The following is an 18,795-nucleotide window of genomic DNA, read 5'->3' as shown; positions in this document are numbered from 1 at the left end:
CACTTCCCAGCTGTGTGACCCTGGGCAAGTCACTTAACCCCCATTGCCTACCCTTACCACTCTTCTGCCTTGGAGCCAATACACAGTATTGACTCCAAGATAGAAGGTAATGGTATATATATAATAAAATGTGTCCTTATAAATGGATTAGAAGGGCAGATCCATGCAACATGGGACAAGGGAGCTCTGCTCTCTTCTTGTCTCTATTTTTTTTTACATTCTTGTCAGCTTCCCCTTTGTCAGATTGACTTTCAAAATTTAACAAAAAAAATCTCTCCCTCTACTTCCTCTTGCAAAAGGCTCATTCTTAGTCAGCTCAGTCTGGATCAAGCTGAATCTTCTATCTTCTGCCTTCCTTATCCTGACCTCATGTTTATACTTACTTAAGCATTGAGCTGATAAAAGTCCTAAGAAAACCAATCCTTTGAAATTATATTAATACCCTGAACCATCAAAAGATCTTGAAATATATGACTATTCAGGAATAGAATTATTTCTGTTCTGTGTACTGATATTTTTCAAGGAGAATATCTGGCCCATCCAAAGAAATTAAAGCTCCAATTTTTCTTCTCTTCAATTGCCCATTTGATAACAATGAGTGCAACTATTTGTAGAGTCATATGACTTCCTTTTTTGGTGAAATTATTATATTCCTTCCAAGTCTCACACAAGTGGAAAATATACCATGAAGTGTTTTCCTTCTTGTAGATGTGTGATTTTTTCCTTTATTTTTGTTGACACTAGTTACATGCCCATGATAGGCAGAGCACTCCAAGCCAGGGAATCGCAGTAAAGTTTACTAGACCTGCCTCAGAGCTGAAACTGAAGGTTCAATAGATTTGAATTTATTTGGAAAAAGAAGTATATCCAGCACACAGTTTTAACAAGTACTGACTGAAATTTAGAAATGTCTTTATGGAATTCCTATTCTTTATTGATGTGTAGAGTATTCTGATTTTCTCGAGTTGGTATGTGAAAGGCTTGTTTTTGTTTCTCTAGGTCAATTTTATATAACTAGAATCATTCAAGAAAAGTAGAGCTGGATTTCCCTTCAAGAATTTTGCCAAGGTGAATTGGCATTGGTACTGTTGACCAGGCTTTAGTTTTGTGCTTTTTCTTGTATCAATTTCCTTTGCAGAAAGAAATCCTGGTTTGCATATCAGGAACTCTGTGTGTAACGATGCAAACTCATATATGGGCCTCTTTGTCTCCACTGCTGAAATGGGATCCAAACTAAACCTAACAATTTCTAGACAGTTTCACTTTCTTATAGCTGAGGAGAAGCAAGTTAGTAGTTGATTATATTCTGGTTGTGGGAGATAGATTATGAGATGCATTGGGTATTTCTTGGCAGATGAGCATTCTGCCTTTTTTTCTTATCCTGCTTATAGCCAAATGATTTTGTATATTAATCTTACCTTCCAGCACTTTTTAAATCACTCGGGATTCCCTGATTTCCTTTTATGCCTTTCTTTCTATTTATAAATAAGAAGTATTTATGTCTATATTTTTGTCTAAAGCAGAGAATCATTTAATCATTTAATGCATTGGTTACTTTTTTAATGCTCTACTTTATTTCTTATTCTCAAGTCCTTCTTTATTTTTCATCATTTGGGCAGAATTTGTGATTTAGCTTAAAGGTAAAAGAAGGTTCTACTCTCCCTTAACGAATCATTAAACAAAAATCCTTTTTCAAGTGTCAAATGTCTTTTAAAAATCTATGCAGTTTTTGAAATTTGTCATGAGGATAATTGTCCTTTGTGAGGATAGGGCTCTTCTCTCCTCTCTGATTTTCATTCAATCAAAAATGAATTAAGGTTACCAAATTCTTAGAAAATTAGTAAGTGACTCCTCAAGACAAAACTGAACAATCTCTAAATGCTCTCATCTTAAAGGTAGCCTTGCTCTGCGATTCTGTCATGCTCACCTGCCTCCATTAAAACCACCCCAAGTTGTCTGAGGTCTTAACTGCTAGATAAATCTTACTATGTTGTATATGTTCTTAAAAATATTGCCAAGAATAATAGTGATGTTTGTTCTTTGCTATTAGCTTTCTGATTTGATACCTGCTACTGAGTCACAGTCATTGAAATAACTTGGGTTTTCTAGTTTTCTTTACCCATCTAAAGGAAAGGAACAAAGTGAATAAGGAAATAAATCTTTGTAGATTTGTAGACATCAGACAGAACCTAATTGAGATATTTGGGGCCCAAATGTGCATTCCCTCCTATTCTCACATCCATGTAAGGCTGTTTTTAACATTTCCTCCCCTTGGAGCTACCTCTTCCCCAAATATCCACATATCAAAATCCTCTTCACCTTTCATGGGTCATAATGTCATCCTTGAAGCCTTACCTAATTTCTTCAAGAGGATGGACTTGTTCCTACTCAGCCTTAGTGCTCTCTTCTGAAAAGTATTACTTTTGAAGGTGTTTTAAGGCACTTATTCCCACAGGTGGCTACATAAAAATTACCAGCAGGTCCTGGCTGTAGTGTTTGCTGTAGAGGAGATCAACAAGGATACCAATCTGTTGCCCAATATTTCCCTGGGATTCCACATCTACAATACCTACCACAGTGATGAGAGAACCTTGGAGAGCTCCCTGCAGTGGCTCTCTGGGCAGGGCCAGCTCATCCCAAACTATAGCTGCAGGGAGCAAGAAAAGTCTGTGGCTATTATTGGGGGAGCCACATCTGCTCTCTCTGTCCAGATGGGGACCCTGTTTGATCTCTATAGGTTTCCACAGGTGAGTGATATTGAACCTGACACATTTTATATTTTTATCAGTCATAATAATAATAATAATAATGATAATGGTGGATCATATAACAATAAACACCATTTATAAAGTGTTTTAAGGTTTTAAATCTGCTTTACATACACATTTCTTTTGTTCCTTACAACAAACCCATAATACAAATTTTAGCATTACCCTCATTTTCTACAGGAGGATACTAAGACTAAAAAAAGTTGAGTTCTTATCCATGATAATATACCTAATAAGTTCTTGTGACAGGATTTGACCTCAGGTCTTCTTGACACAATTCAACCAACTATGCACTGCACCATGTAGCAACCTCTATTATTAGGGAAGGTGAATCTCTCCTGAAGTATAACTCAGATTGCAGGGCAAGAATACAATTGTAGTAATTTAGACTCCAGCCCATGAAAGGATCTGAGAGGTAACCCTGATATACTTACCCATTACAAGATGAGGTCACTGAAGTTTGGAAAAGTTAAAATGTTCAGTCAGCATTACACAATAAATTGGTACAAGAGTAGGTAATAGGTCTTAAATAAATTAATTTCCCAATTGAAAGATTGATCAGTCTCAGTCTATTAAAAATCACTCTTTGTCTTAGATTTCAAAAATATTTAGCCCATTAATGTTGTTCCCTGATTTATTGAGAAAAGTTACATATAAAAGGAAGGTTGAACATGACTCCTGGGGTAGAAAGTGCAGATTTTGATGTTGAATGACAAGAGTACCTATGATGCTATGCTAATAGCACTATAAATACCCTTAACAATGTGCAGGTGCTGGAGTAATTTTTTGAAATAGCTCACAAATAGGCCAGTAACTGTATTATGGGTCATAGAAAACACAGGGATAAATGTGCCATATGGAAATTTCTTTCAGAAAGAAACTCATTTTTTATAAAGTCTTCTATAAGCACGGGTCTTTCAAGTGGGATAATCTACATTCCAGGGTTGCTACATATTGAATTTTATCATTGTTGGTCAGGCATATAACTGAATACTCTGTTGCTGCAGAGGGATGCTGTTATGGAACAGAGATAAAGGAAAATGTCTATCTTTGATTTAAAAAAAATGTAAACCAATTTTATTATGCAATTATTTGGGTCAAAAGAGGAAAGACAGTATTTATGTCAATATTTATTATTTTAAAGTTTTCCATAGCTTCATTGGAGCCTCAATAACTCCATAGGTATCTGTTCAGAAATAGGGGGCGCCTTGGAGGAGTAGCTAGGGGAAGCTTTTTGATTTCACTAACCTTGGTTTTATAGAGAGTCCTGTTTATATGTAATGGGACATACAGGAAAACAATACTCCAACATCAAAAGGTATAGGGGTTAACTATGAGTTAGGATTTGGAAACCATAATGAGATCTCTACATCAATGGGATCCATGTAACAGGGTTGATTTTGCACCATTTTTGCAGATGATAGAGAAAGAAATGGTCCTAGATAGGGAACAAGAAGATATTTTGGGGTTCTTTTTCCTTGATCTTGATGATCTAAACCAGTGATTCCCAAAGTGGACTCTACCACCCCCTGGTGGTGCTGAAGCAATCCAGGGAGGCAGTGATGGCCACACTTTTTTGTATTACATTCTATTGTGAGTTCAATAAATAGTTTCATAATTTCCAGGAGGTGCTAAGTAATATTTTTTTCTGGAAAGGAGGAGGTAGGCCAAAAAAGTTTGGGAACCACTGATCTAGGCAATGGCAGGAGAGGAGGAATATGCCACAAATGGTTAGAATATGTCATAGTATATGTGGGTACAAATGTGATCATTTATATCAGACAACAGTGATTGTGATTAGCAAGACCTGGAATCAATATTATTATGAGCTCAGTTAACATTCCTTTTATTGATGGGACTACTGGTTGAAGGTAAGGGCAAAGAGTGCATAGCCTTTGGGCTAAACTTCTGATATCTCTTTCTAAACAAACATAACATTTGAGGTGTGCCTGACTACAGTCTCTGAGGCCTCTTCGTTTGAGAAGAATTTTGTTAGGTATGGAGAGTCATGAAAATCTGACACATTAAGTCATGCTTTCAACTTGCATTGTTGTTCATGTGTTTGCAAGTAGTGTTGGAGCCTGAGACCATTTACATACTGTTTTAACATATATTTTAGCTGTCTTCGTTTTAAATTATATTTTTAATTTATTTCCTTAAATATTTTTGTAAATATTTATCCTTTAAAAGTTTAGACTCTATTTTCTCTTCCCCTCTTTTCACTCCTCTCCCACCCAATGAGAAAGCAAGTAATATTATAGTTATAATTTACATAATTACATAATGCAAAATATATTTCCATATTAGCCCTGTTATAAAAAACACACAAAAAAGAAAAAAGTTAAAAAATATTCTTTAATCTGTGCCCATAATGCAGCAATTCTCTCTCTCTGAAGGTAGATGACATTTTTCATTATTACTTTTATATCAAGGGCTTAGGTATATTTTTGAGTCATTATTTTTACCATTGTCTTAACCATAGTAGCTAAATCTTTCACATTTGAATATCATTACAATATTGCTGTTACTGTGTACAATGTTCTCCTGATAACGTTCACTTCGTTTTGTATCAGTTCATTTAAAATTTCCCAGGTTTTTTCTTAAATTATCCTGCTCATTGTTTCTTATTGAACAATAGTATTACATTACAACCATGTACCACAATTTTTCATCTATTCCCTGAGCATCCCCTTCAATTTCCAGTTCTTTGCCAACACAAAAATGAGATGTGATAAATCCTTTTGTACATATAGATCCTTATCCTTGGAGAGATTTTGGATACAGATCTAACAGAAGTAATGCTAGCTAAAATGTTAGCACAGTTTTGTAACTCTGGCCATATATCTAAATAGTTCTCCAGAATGTTTGAACCAGCTTAAAGCTATTTTTGTGTGCCATTTTTTGATATCCCTTCTAGTAATTGTCTTTTTCCATCCTGTTAGCCAATCTGGTAGTTGATACTTCAGTTGTTTGAATTTGCATTTCTCTAATCAATAGCAATTTAGAGGGGTCAGCTTGGTGGCTCAGTGGATTAGGAGGCAGGCCTAGAGGAAAGAGGTTCTAGGTTCAAATCTGGCCTCAGATATTTCCTAGCTGTGTGACCCTGGGCAAGTCACTCAACCTCTATTATTTAGCCCTTTCTGCCCTTCTGCCTTGAAACTAATATATAGTTTTCATTTTAAGATGGAAGGTAAGGATTGTTTTTAAATAGCCATTGAGAGTATTCTTCCCCTCAGATAATACATAACTTTGATTTTTTTCTTCTGAATACTGCCTGTTCTTTTACCATGATGATTTATCAAATGGAGAATGGCTCTTATATTTATAAATTTTATTCTGTTCTCCATATATTTAGAAATGAAACTTTTATGATTGAAACTTGATGGCATCACTCCCCCCCCTCCCCATTTTCACTGCCTTTCTTTATCGGCCCTATCTTTTATTAGCCTCTGTCCCTTAACCACTTCCTACTACCCTGTTAAGCAAGATAGATTCCTTTATGCAATTTAATTTCTCTGTGCGTATATTCTTCCATGTTTGAACCAATTTAGACAACGGTGAGATTCGGACATTACTGCCTCTCCTCACAATTTAATTCTCCATTGTAAAACCTATGTATTTTGCCACTATTTTATTTGAAATAATTTTCTTAATTCTTCTTCTTCCTAATCCCTTCTTCCAAAATATTTCTCTGGCCCCCATCTACATTTTTCATCATCCCATAATAATCAGTTCATTCCCAACATCTTCTATCTATGTAGAAGTCTTTGAATTGTCCTAATAATGACAAAGATCTTAGAAGTTTTATTCATCATCTTCCCATATAAATATGTAAACAGTTTAACTTTTTTTGAGTCCCTGATGATTTTTTCTCAGGTTTACCATTTAATGCTTTCTTTGAGTCTTGTATTAGAAAGTCATTTTTTTATTTAGTAGTATTATTTTCATAGTAAATGCTTGAAAGTCCTCAATTTTATTTAACATCTGTTTTTTCTCTTAAAGGATTTTACTCAGTTCTACTGCATAGTTTATATTGCTGATTGTAATCCTAGCTTTTTAGTATTCTGGAATATTATATTCCAAGCTTTCTACTATCTTTTTTGTGGTAGCTGATTAATATTGCTTGATTCTGGCCATAGTACCATGATATATTCATGGTTTCTCTCCAGTTACTTTAAATGTTTCCTTTTTGACATGTGAGCTCTGGAATTTGGGTTTAATATTGCTGGGAATTTTTATTTTGGGATTTCTTTCTCCTATAGATTGGTGGATTATTTCTATTTTGTCCTCTGGTTCTAAGAGATTAAGGCAGTTTTCCTTTATGCTTTCTTGAAATATAATGCCTAAGTTCTTTGGTTGGTCAAGGCTTTCAGGTAGTTCAATAATTACTACTTTTTTTTCCTGGTTCCACTTTTCTAGATCAGTTGCTTTACTAATGAAATGTTTCACAATTTCTTCTATCTTTTCATCCTTTTGATTTGATTTTTATTGTTTCTTGATGTCTATTAAAGTCATTAGCTTACAATTACCCAATTCTCATATTTAATGAAGTATTTTGTTTAGTAATATTTTGCACCCATTTTTCTGTTTGGCAATTCTGTTTTAACATGTATTTTCTTTTCAGTAATTCTGTGCCTATTTTTACCAAGCTATTATTTTTCATTTAATAATTTTCTTTCTTTGCTTCCTTTCTTCACCTACTTTTTCCTCTACAATCTTTGTTTGATTTCAGAAATATTTTTAGCTCTTCCAAGAATTCTTATTGGACTTCAATTTCAGTTTTTTCTCCTTTAAGTCTTTGCTTATAGCTATTTTCATTTCATTTTCTTCTTCTCCATCAGTATCTTGAACTTCACAGTCACCATAATAATTATTGACAAATTTTAGAACTATATGAGATGCCTCATATATAAGTCCCTAAAAGCACAGCATATTTGGTGATATGTAACTGTTAGAAATGAATTTCTGTTTCAATACTTGTGTAATCAGTCCTATCCTTAACAATTAGCATCTTAATATTTAGTGCACATTCAAATATCTCCTTTTTAAATAAGAATCTATGAATGTTCATTGATAATATCAAAATTACTACACTTGTGTATACCTCATGCCTTTTAAGTATATATAATTTGCTATTTCCAGGTGTTTTTAAAAGATATTCATTCCATAATGATCACAGAAAATGGAAGATTATCATTTTTCTTCAGCTGTTTCATTAGTGTCAGAGCCTTAGTTAATTCATTTGACATTTTCTTAGTAATTATATTTGAGAATGTTATTTCATAAAAAATGAATATCATTTCCTTCTTTTACTCCTTTTGTAGATAAGATAACAGAGGCAAATAGGGTTAACTGACTTACCCAGAGTCTCATAGTTAGTAGGTGTCTGAGGCTAGATTTGAATTCAGGAAGTTGAAACAGCACTGCCTTTTTTGTCCATTTTCTTTTACCCACTTTCATCCTACTACATCAACTATTGTTGAGCAAGATAGATTCCTTTATGCAATTTATTTTCTTTGAGTGTATATTCATCTACTGTGCCACTGAACTGCACCAGAAAATTAAAGAAGTGTAAATGCCCTGATTTTCAAAAAAGAGAAAAGTATGCAATTAAAAATCTCTATCATAGTGCTGTTGACTTGATTTCATGGAATAATTCTAGAATGAAATATTAACCATATCATGAATGTCCAGAAAGACATTAATGATTACAAATAGCCAACATGGCTTCATCTAGAATACATGGGCCAGAAATAGAATGATTATGTTGTAGATAAGGAAAATAGTGTGTGTATGAACGTGTGTGCACACACATATATGTATGTATATATGTATGTTTAATCTGAAATTCTATTATGGGCCAACAATAAAAAAAGAAGTAAGACTATATTCTGGGTCCTTTGGAAAGCATAGAGAAGACACAAAGACTGGAAGAAAGGTAACAATGGAATCCTAAAACTGTACTAACTAAATCATTGGCTTTTTGAATGAACAGAAAAAGAAGTGAATTTAGGAACTTTCAGAGATGAAAATGCCCCATACAACAAACTGTAAATTGAAATTTACATGATTTTTCCTATCAACAAAAATGTTCAATTATGAATTTGCAAATGCAATTCTTCAGTGCTCTTCATGTGAATGTGGGTCAAACTGATCCATATTTCTTTCTCATTCAGATCAACTATGGTCCTTTTGATTCTATGCTTAGTGATAAGGCCCAGTTTCCTTTCCTCTATCAGATGGCCCCCAAAGATTCTTCTCTTCACCAAGGTGTTGTTCTATTAATGGTATATTTTAAATGGAACTGGATAGGTCTGATTACAACAAATGATATGAGAGGTGAACAATTCCTCTGGAAAATGAGAGAGGAAATGGCAAAGAACAGTGTTTGTGTGTCCTTCACAGAGAAGATCCCAGTCAGTGAAAGAAGACATATGGAATCACAGGAGACCTTCATGCCTAGGATCTTAATATCATCAACAAAGGTGATTGTCATCCATGGTGACACAGACTCATTAATGATTCTGAGATACTCACAAATTCCCATTATAATATGGAAAGTATGGATTGCCACATCTCACTGGGACATTACCATGAGACATTTTTATCATTATGGTTATACTTTTCATGGTGCTCTCACTTTTTCATACTTGACAAATGAAATTCCTGGGTTCAAAAATTTTCTTAAGACAATTAAACCTTCAAAATACCCAGATGACATTTTACTTAGGGCATTCTGGCTATCAATTTTTCATTGCTCAAATCAACCTGAAAACCAAGAACAAAAGATGTGTACACCAAATGCTTCTTTGGAGACTTTGCCTCTGTGTTTTTTTGATATGAACATGTCTGGCTTGAGTTACACCATCTACAACACTGTCTATGCTGTCGCTTGGGCTCTCCATAATATATTTATGAGAAAATCAGAGAAAAAATCAAAGAGAGATGAAGAATGCATTGTACCACCTTACACAAAAGGATACATAATATCCCATTCTTGGAAGGTAATATCAAATGAGTGACCCTATTTTGTATATGATATAGTGAGGATGTAGTGTGAGTATGCCTGGGACAGTATGGTTAATGAAGTTCCAATTCTCATATTATGTAATTATATGTCCTTGAATATTATATTGCTAATTGTCAATATTTGTCAGTCTCCATGTGGAACTCAAAATAATTTTTTCTTTCATCAAGTCTTAAAGTTGGTAAAGACTACAGGCACCAATTGGTAATCACTTATATATTTGGACAAGCACTTATTTTGCAACAATACTGTTAGTGTACTTCTAGTCATAGGATAATCTATCACCTCCAAAGGTATCATTCCACTTTGTAGCAGTTAAAATTATTTTAAAACTATTCAACCCCTAGGTGTGGTTGTTAAGGCTGAAAACCAAACTAATGACTACTTCTCATAATCTATAACTTCTGGTGAAAACAACAATCCCTTCCACATTGTAGGGGTGGGACATGACACCCCTACAATCTAGAAAATGCATTTAAAATTTTTGGCCTTTCCTGCATATCAGAGAATATGTCTGAATTTTGTCTTTTATTAATAGGATGATTACAATAAATTACATGAATTTATGAGTAATTAAAATTTTAAAGATATCTCTACATTTCTAGTTTGTACTGGCTTTATATTCACAAATTTTAACTTTTTACTTATTTTAATTAAAAAAGGAAACTTTGTGTATCTTCAGTATTAAAAGATAAAATATGTTGATATTATACAATACTATGCATATATTTAATGCCTAAAATTTTCTGGGTCATCTGCTGTTCTTTGCTTGTCATTTATGGTTTCCATAAAACTCACCAAAAATTCCCATTTAGTTTGTTATGCTGAGGTATCAAAACTATGATGGGGAAAGTAATGATGTGGTAGGGAGACCTGCAATTTTCTCATTAATTCTCATTCTGAGTTCTAATGCAATGGGGGGTATATTATATTTCTTCATAAATTACTACAGATGCACTATTTCTCTTTAATCAGTTAATTAACTCTGAATCATCACATCAATTTATAAATAAATAAGAAAGACTTCTTTTCTTATAAGTTTTTTTTTAATGATCTCTTTTCATCTGTCCCTGGCCTCATAGATTATACAAACATAAATTCTATTGACCATATAATTTGTTATAAGTTTAAGAAAAAATATTCAAAGCCTTTGCAACAATGATGTGCATGTCTCAGGCCTGTCTCTAGGCACTGGAGCTCATCTTAACTAAATCTGAACAAAGTAGGACAAGGATCATATTTTTCTATTAGAAAGATGCCAATATGACCACAAAGTTGAGTAAAATAATGGGTCCCTTCTTTAGATTTTGAACAACATAAATGAAGTTTTGTTTTGAAAAATTATATATGTAATCAGTCAGTGAATACATATTTATTAAGTGCCTACTTAATGTGCTAGGCAATCCACTAAGCACTGGGATATGAAGAGAGACTTTGGAGAGCTAATGATCAAAAAGGCAGACAATAAGAAAACAAATATGTATAAATAAGCTGTATAAAGGACAAATAGGAAATAACTAAAAGAGTGAAGCACTAGAATTAAGATGAATTGGGAAAGGCATCTTTAAAAAGGCTTGCATTTTAATTAGGACTTGAAGGAAGACAAGGAACACAGAAAATGGTTTTGAGGAGGGAAAGAATTTCAGGAAGAGAGTTCAGCCAGAGGAAATTTCTTTTAGAGGCAAGAGGTGGAGTTTTATTCACAAAACAATAAAGGAGTCCTGTGTCACTATATTAAATTATAGATGGAAACAGGTAGAGTAATGTATTAGGAACTGAAAAGAGACACTAGAGTTCATTGAGTATAGGAATCACACAAAAATATTTTGGTAGCTGAATGGAGGATGAACTGGAACAAGAAAAGATATGGCAGACAGACACATTTGTAGCTTACTTATATTTTAATAGTTCCGGTGTGAGGTAAATAGACTGTGTCATTAAAAAAGGAAAGGAAAAGAGAATACTTAAGAAATGCTGCAAAGGTGCCCGTGGCAACAGATGATCCAAAAGAAGTGAAATATACTGAGAAGTCAGGGCTGAAACAGAGGCTGTGAATGTGTGCTTGAGGGGTATGTGTCCCAGTAGACAGCCAGGTTTTATCACACCTCCAAATAAGACTACAAAAGAGGTTCAGTATCTCTCATATAACTCATAGGTTATATGTCAAAGGCTGCTCTTTGCTCTTCCCCTTGACACCACCTGGTGATGAAAATTTCTCTTCCCTTTCAGCTGCACTCCTTCCTGAAGAACACCCAATTTCAGAACAGTGCTGGGGACCAGGTGTTTGTAGATGAGAAAAGAAGCTCTGAAGCCCAATATGCCATTATGAACTATGTGTTGTTTCCAAATGAGACTGAAGCTCTGGTGAAAGTGGGCCAGTTTGTCCCCAAGACTCCACCTGGTCAAGATTTCACAATTTGTGAGGATGCCATAGTGTGGGGCAACTCCTGGGATTCAAAGGTCAGAGACATTTGAAATGGTAACTTTATACTTCTAATCACATGAATGATTCTTGCCGTATTTTGTTTGTTCTGCATTGCATACATTTCTGAATAGAAGACATCTAATGATCAATTTAGAAATAGGGATGATAGATCTAAGTAATGAAGGGATCTCAAAGGCCAGCTAATTCACTACCCTTCATTTTCATACAAGGAAACCTATGCTCAGGGAAGTTGAGCGATATTTTCAAGGACACAAAGGCAATGAGAATCCTAGCTGGTATTTATTGTTATTGTTGTTGTTCAGTCATTCAGTCATGACTTACTCTAAATGATAACCTCTATGAAATCCATGACATTTTCTTGGCAAACACACTAATAGTTTGCCTCTTCCTCCTCCACTATATCCTAATTTTACAGAGAAGAAACTGAGAAAATAGGGGTTAGTTGACTTGCCCAGTGTCTCATCGGTAGAAGTAAACTTGGATTTTCCTGATTCCAGGTCTAGTGCCCAACACATTGTATTACCTAGCTTTCCCATTGGTCTTGTGTGTGTGCATGCATGTGTGTGTATGTGTGTATACACACATGTATATCTGTATGCATAATTTTCTTCAGTCAGTAGAAACTAGCCTTCTCTCCATATGAGTCCAAATTTTCCATCTTTCCAATTAAAAAGGAATGAAGAACCAAACCCCAGTAAATTTCCAAATTGTACATGTCCCAAAATATTACATCTCATTTTGCATCCTGGCCTCTTCATCTTTTTCAGGAAATAAGTTGAATGTCTTATTCTTAATCCTCTTGATCTGTGGTTGACTATTACACTGATTAGAGTTCCTAATTCTTTTAAAGTTTTTGGTTTTTACCATATCGTTGTTTTTGTAGAATTAGTTAATCTAATTCTGTTCCCTTCACTTGTCATCACTTTATACAAGTTTCTATTGCTTCTTTGAAACAATCCCTTTCATCATTTCTTATAATACAATAATATTTCATGATATATATACACCTACATATGTATACGCATATACATTATGTAAGTTTAATTAATATATAAATATTCTTATTTATAGATGTCTGTGCATATGTGTATTATAACTTGGTCAGTCATTCTTCAAATTATGTATTATCAGATTCCCATTCTTTGCCAAATGAAAAAGTATTAAATATTTTTATGTACATTCTGTAAGTGGTAAAAATTATGGTTTGACTGAATATTAAAAGTTTTGGTCACCAGGAATTGATTCAATTCCAAATGAAAGACTCAAGTCAGAATGATTTTATGGTAGTTTATTTACAAATAGGAAGAGAGAGTGAAAGTAAGAAAATCAGAAAGAGGATAGGACAATATATCTAACCTAACACTCTAAGTATTTTCTTCCAGCCCCTGACTCATCCCAGACAGGGCTAATTAGTCCTCAAACAGAGGGTCCTCAGCCTTGAGCCGAGGGCAGAGGGCCTAGAGATGAATAAAGCAAGGGCTTCAGTCACAAAGCCTCTCTCAAAAGGAGAATTCCTTCAGAAAAATCCAGGAAGGAGTCAGTCTTTTTCACTCATCACATGGGAGTTGAAAGGGAGAGATTTAAGAACAGTCTTACCAAGTCCAAGGTCTCAGGTTGAGTAAGCAGATTCTTCATCATTCTCCAACTCGAACTCTAAACTCTGAAGAATGAAGAAAAAGAAGAAATCCCCACAGGAGGTTGTAGCTACCTTTTAAAGGTGCTTCTTTTGCATCACTTTCTGTGCATTCCTTCTATTTTATGTGTGCCAATTATAGGCTAAATCTTTACTTAGGACTGCCCAAGGGGCAGTCAGTCAATTCTGATTCATGACCCACTTTTGCACAAGTAGGTTACAGACTTCCCTCACTCAAGTTTAAATGGGATGTTTACACTTTTGGTAATTAAATTTAAAAATGGGCAGGGTAGGATTAATCCCATCTTCACAATTCTTAGTTATAGTTTACTTAGCTTGGGCTTTAGCCCTTCTTTAGCCCACTTTCTCTCTAGTTCCTCATTCTCCTTCATGCTATATTCTTCTCTTTTATAAGCAGTCAATATAAGTTTGAAGTTGAAGTGTTAGCCTTTGCTCACTCTTTATTCCTTGCTTGTGCAGATATCTTTTTAGTATAGCTTGATTAGGAGATAATTTCCTCTAACCTTCCATTCTCTTCCCTACCTAGTGCATTCTTCTTATCTTTCCATTCTTGTTTTAAAATCACCAAGACATAATATTACCACTCTGAAATATTATCTAATTAGTCTCCCAGTATGACCCCTAATGATAAGGTTTAATGGTGATACATGATTCTCTCCCCACATTAGAATATAAGCTGCATATATTTCATTAGTATATTATCATTGCTCATTTTTGTGTACATTTTTAGGGATGTATGGTATATTCAAGGAGTACAAGCAGTTCTGGTGTGAGGCCTTCTTGAGTCCTTTTTGAGGCTGCTCATTTACCATTTGTATCCACCTCATCTGTGGCTTCTAGAATCTGTGGCATGAAATGGCCACATCCTATCTTAGCAGGTGGGCTAAACTAATTTGAGGGTAACTATTGGGCCTCAAAACCATCACTGCATTAGAAAAGTTTTTCCCTAAGCATGTAAAAACTTTCCTTGGTACAATGGGCTGATGAGAATAATTTGTTTCACAATGATACATGTAAAACCCAGTTCCAGGAAGGGGAAGGGAGGAAGGAAGAGAAAGAACATGAATCATGGAACCATGGGAAAATATTCTAAATTACTTAATGAAATTAATTTTTTAAAGAATAATTTGTTTCAGTGGCCTTGAAGGCAACCAAAGGAGGTACTGTGGAGCATTTAGAACTTGTTCAGATATCTAAGATGCCTACATCATCCACTGAATCCTGGAACATCATGGTATATCTTGATTTTTGTCCTTCCACTGGACTGTTACATCTCTGGAAGAGAAAGTGAAACTTATGACTTTCTGCAACTCTGCCTCACTAAAATCAAACTCAAACACAGGACAAGATATCAACCTAGTGTATCATTGGTCCTATTTGAAAAAATAAGCACAACCAACAATAAATTTTGGGGGGGATTCTCTTGACTCCATGCTTGAATTTCAAACTTTTTATAAACCTTAAATCTTTTCATGAGTAAGACTTAATCAATTAAAATGTATCTTTCTTTAGATTTACAATTAGTTTTGCTAGGTAAATTATTCTGGGGTATAAGACTATCTTGTGGCATCTGGTATGTGATATTCCAAGCTCCCTCTTACATTCCAGTGGTGACTGCTAAATGGTAAGTTTTCTTAACTATGATTAATCAGGTTTTTATTTCTTTTCTGGTTGCTTGTAATATTTTCTGTTTGGTCTAGATGCTCTAGCCCTTGGTTAGAATTTTCCTTAAAGTTTTCATTTTGAGGGTAGTTCAGAAGCACCCAGCAGATTCTTTCTATTTCCACATAGCTCTCTGGTTTTAAGAGATACAGGCAAATGTCTTTTAAGATTTCTTGGCATTTTGTGTCTAGGCTTCATTTTTGGTGGTAACATTTAAGTGATCCAAGGATTCTTCATTTTCTTCTCAATAGATTTTCCAGGTATCTGGCACTTCTTACAATTTTGTCATCTTAGCTCCACCTTTCATTGATTCCATTTTTCTTAGTCTCTTTCCAGGCATGACAGTTGAGAGTTTTTCCCAAACAACAGTAAAACTATCCCTCTAAACAGGAATTTCTTCCCTCTGAGAGACATATAAAAGGAAAGAGAAAGGGGAGAAGCATTTATTAAGCACTTAATATGTGCAAGATGTTTCATAAATATTTTTTAATGATTTTCTCCCCTTCCTTCCCTCCTCCTTCCTGGAGCTGAAAAGCAATTCCACTAGGTTACACATGTATCATTGTTCAAAACATATTTCCATGTTATTCATATTTGCAGTAGAGTGATCTTTTAACATCAAAGCCCTAATCATGTCCCTTTCAAACTATGTGATTGATTATATGTTTTTTTTCTGCATTTCTGGTTCCATAGTTCTTTCTTGGGATGTGGATAACATTCTTTCTCATAAGTTCTTCTGGATTGTCCTGGATCAATGCATTGCTGCTAGTAGAAAAAGTCATTTGCATTCAATTGTACCCCAATGTATCTGTCTCGGTGTACAATGTTCTCCTGGTTCTGCTCCTTTCACTATGCATCACTTCCTGGAGGTATTTCCAGTTAAAGTAGAAATCCTCCAGTTCATTATTCCTTTCAGTACAATAATATTCCATCAGATGGTTTATAAATATTAACTCATTTCATCCTCTCAACAATCCTGTGTGGGAATTACTATTATCAACCCCATTTGAAAGTTTAATAAACTGAAGCAAAAGTTAAATGACTTGCCCAGAGCCGAACATTAAATGTTATTCTAGATTTTAATTCAGATCTGCCCAACTCCATGCTCAGCATTCTATCTCCACTGTCATTTGACTGTCCATTGAAGTGACTGTGAGGCAGAGTTTATATAAAAAATAAACTTCTTTTTTTCTTCTCCAAACCTCAGTAGTTCTCAGCTAAAGATGTACATTCCACTCTCCTTGTATTGTCTTAGGTTCCCTGTGGAGTTTGCAGTGACAGTTGTGTACCTGGATTTAGGAAGACTCCTTTGGAGAGAGAGGCTGCCTGTTGCTTTGACTGCTTTCCATGCCCAGAAGGAGAGATATCCATTCAGATGAGTGAGTCTCTGCAGGGACATCCCTTCTCATGTCCATTGGGAAAGGGAATATAAATAATCAATATGATCTAATTGCACCAATTAATAAAGGACATGGACAGAGAGGGCCTAGATTTGGGTGCCCTTTTATTTGCCAGTGACATTGTCTCTCAGCAAAAAAGAAAGAGGGTTTTATTTTTTATCCTGTTGGGGCAGAAGATATTGTTACAGCCAACATATCTATCTCCTATATGTGAGCATCGGGATAATTCTTTGATTCTAAAAATTGAATCATTTGTCTCCTGCAGATGCAGAGCATTGTATGAAGTGTCCAGAGGTTGAATATCCAAATAAGCAGAGAGATGGCTGCCTCCCCAAGATTGTGACCTTCCTGAGTTTAAGAGATCCTTTGGGGATGACTTTGGCTTTCATATCTGTCTCCTTTTCTTTACTGACAGCTCTGGTTCTGGGGCTCTTTGTGAAGTTTCAAGACACTCCCATAGTCAAAGCCAATAACAGGACTCTCAGCTATACTCTCCTCATCTCCCTTATCTTCTGTTTCCTCTGTTCCCTGCTCTTCATAGGTCAGCCTACCACTGCCACCTGTCTCCTCCAACAAACAATATTTGCAATTGTGTTCACAGTAGCTGTTTCCTCCATTTTGGCCAAAACTCTAATAGTGGTTCTGGCTTTCAGGGGAATAAGGCCAGGGAGCAGGATCCGCATGTTCATACATCCTAGATTGTCTATCTATGTTGTTCTCATCTGTTCAGGAATTCAAGTGATTTTCTGTGGCATCTGGCTGGGCACCTATCCCCCCTTTCCAGAGGTAGACACACACTCTGAATATGGCCACATTATCATTAGATGTAATGAGGGCTCAGCCTTTGCCTTTTACAGTGTTCTGGGCTACATGGCCCTTCTGGCTCTGGGGAGCTTTACTGTAGCTTTTCTGGCCAGAAACCTTCCTGACACCTTCAATGAAGCCAAGTTCATCACTTTCAGCATGCTGGTGTTTTGCAGTGTCTGGGCCTCTTTTCTGCCTGCATACCAGAGCACCAAAGGGAAGGCCATGGTGATTGTGGAGATCTTCTCCATCCTGGCCTCTAGTGCTGGGATACTGGGCTGCATCTTTATTCCCAAATGTTATATCATCCTCCTAAAGCCAGACAGAAATATCCAGGAACAATTAAAAAATAAACAGGTTTCCACAGACAAGGTTTTCCCTTGAGCCCAGTCTCATACTTCCAGTTCTAAGAATAATAGGCTGAAAGAATAACCTACATTAATCTGGCATAGACTTTTTTTTAGTTTTGGTGATGTATGAAAAGCAATTAATGTATATGTGACAGTCTCTTTGGTTATTTTGTCAAATTCCACACTGATAGGCTGGATTCCCATGATACAACTGACTACTGCTCTTTTGATGAGGTTGCTACTAATTTTGATGGACTCTTCTAACCTTGCAGTAGGTAAAATCTTGGAGTTCCAGATTTATACAGTAGTTGAAGTTATTAGTGTCATCTTGTAGACATTGAGAGAGTGAGAGAACAAGAGTTATAAAGCAACTCTCCTATGTCGTATATCTATTGGCAATTCCCATGAAGGATTCATTCACCACTGAACTTGTGGGATAAACACACCCACGTTTATAACAGGGTCTCACCTCAAGAATGGGAGACTCAAACTTCATTTAATCCAGAAGTAAGAAAAGAATTTTATTTGAAGAAGTAGTTTATGATGATATAATAGCCTAATTCCTGGTGGAATAGTCTGGGGGAAATCAGGTAGCTTTGGGGCTGATGGAAAAGTCCAGGGGCTAGTAGAGTAGCCTCTTTGAAGTTGCTAGTTTGGATTAGCAGCTCTGCTGTAGAGTGGTAG

General features: G+C 35.4%; 1 pseudogene; it reads left to right on the top strand.

The window, feature by feature from the left end:
• The first annotated feature begins 2,465 nt into the window (after positions 1-2,465).
• On the top strand, positions 2,466-18,193 carry LOC123245967 (annotated as a pseudogene).
• The last annotated feature ends 602 nt before the right edge of the window (positions 18,194-18,795 follow it).

Source organism: Gracilinanus agilis, chromosome 1, assembly GCF_016433145.1.
Source record: "Gracilinanus agilis isolate LMUSP501 chromosome 1, AgileGrace, whole genome shotgun sequence".
NCBI lineage: Eukaryota > Metazoa > Chordata > Mammalia > Didelphimorphia > Didelphidae > Gracilinanus > Gracilinanus agilis.
Note: the sequence above shows the minus strand (reverse complement) of the source record. Positions and strands in the feature narration are given on the sequence as shown.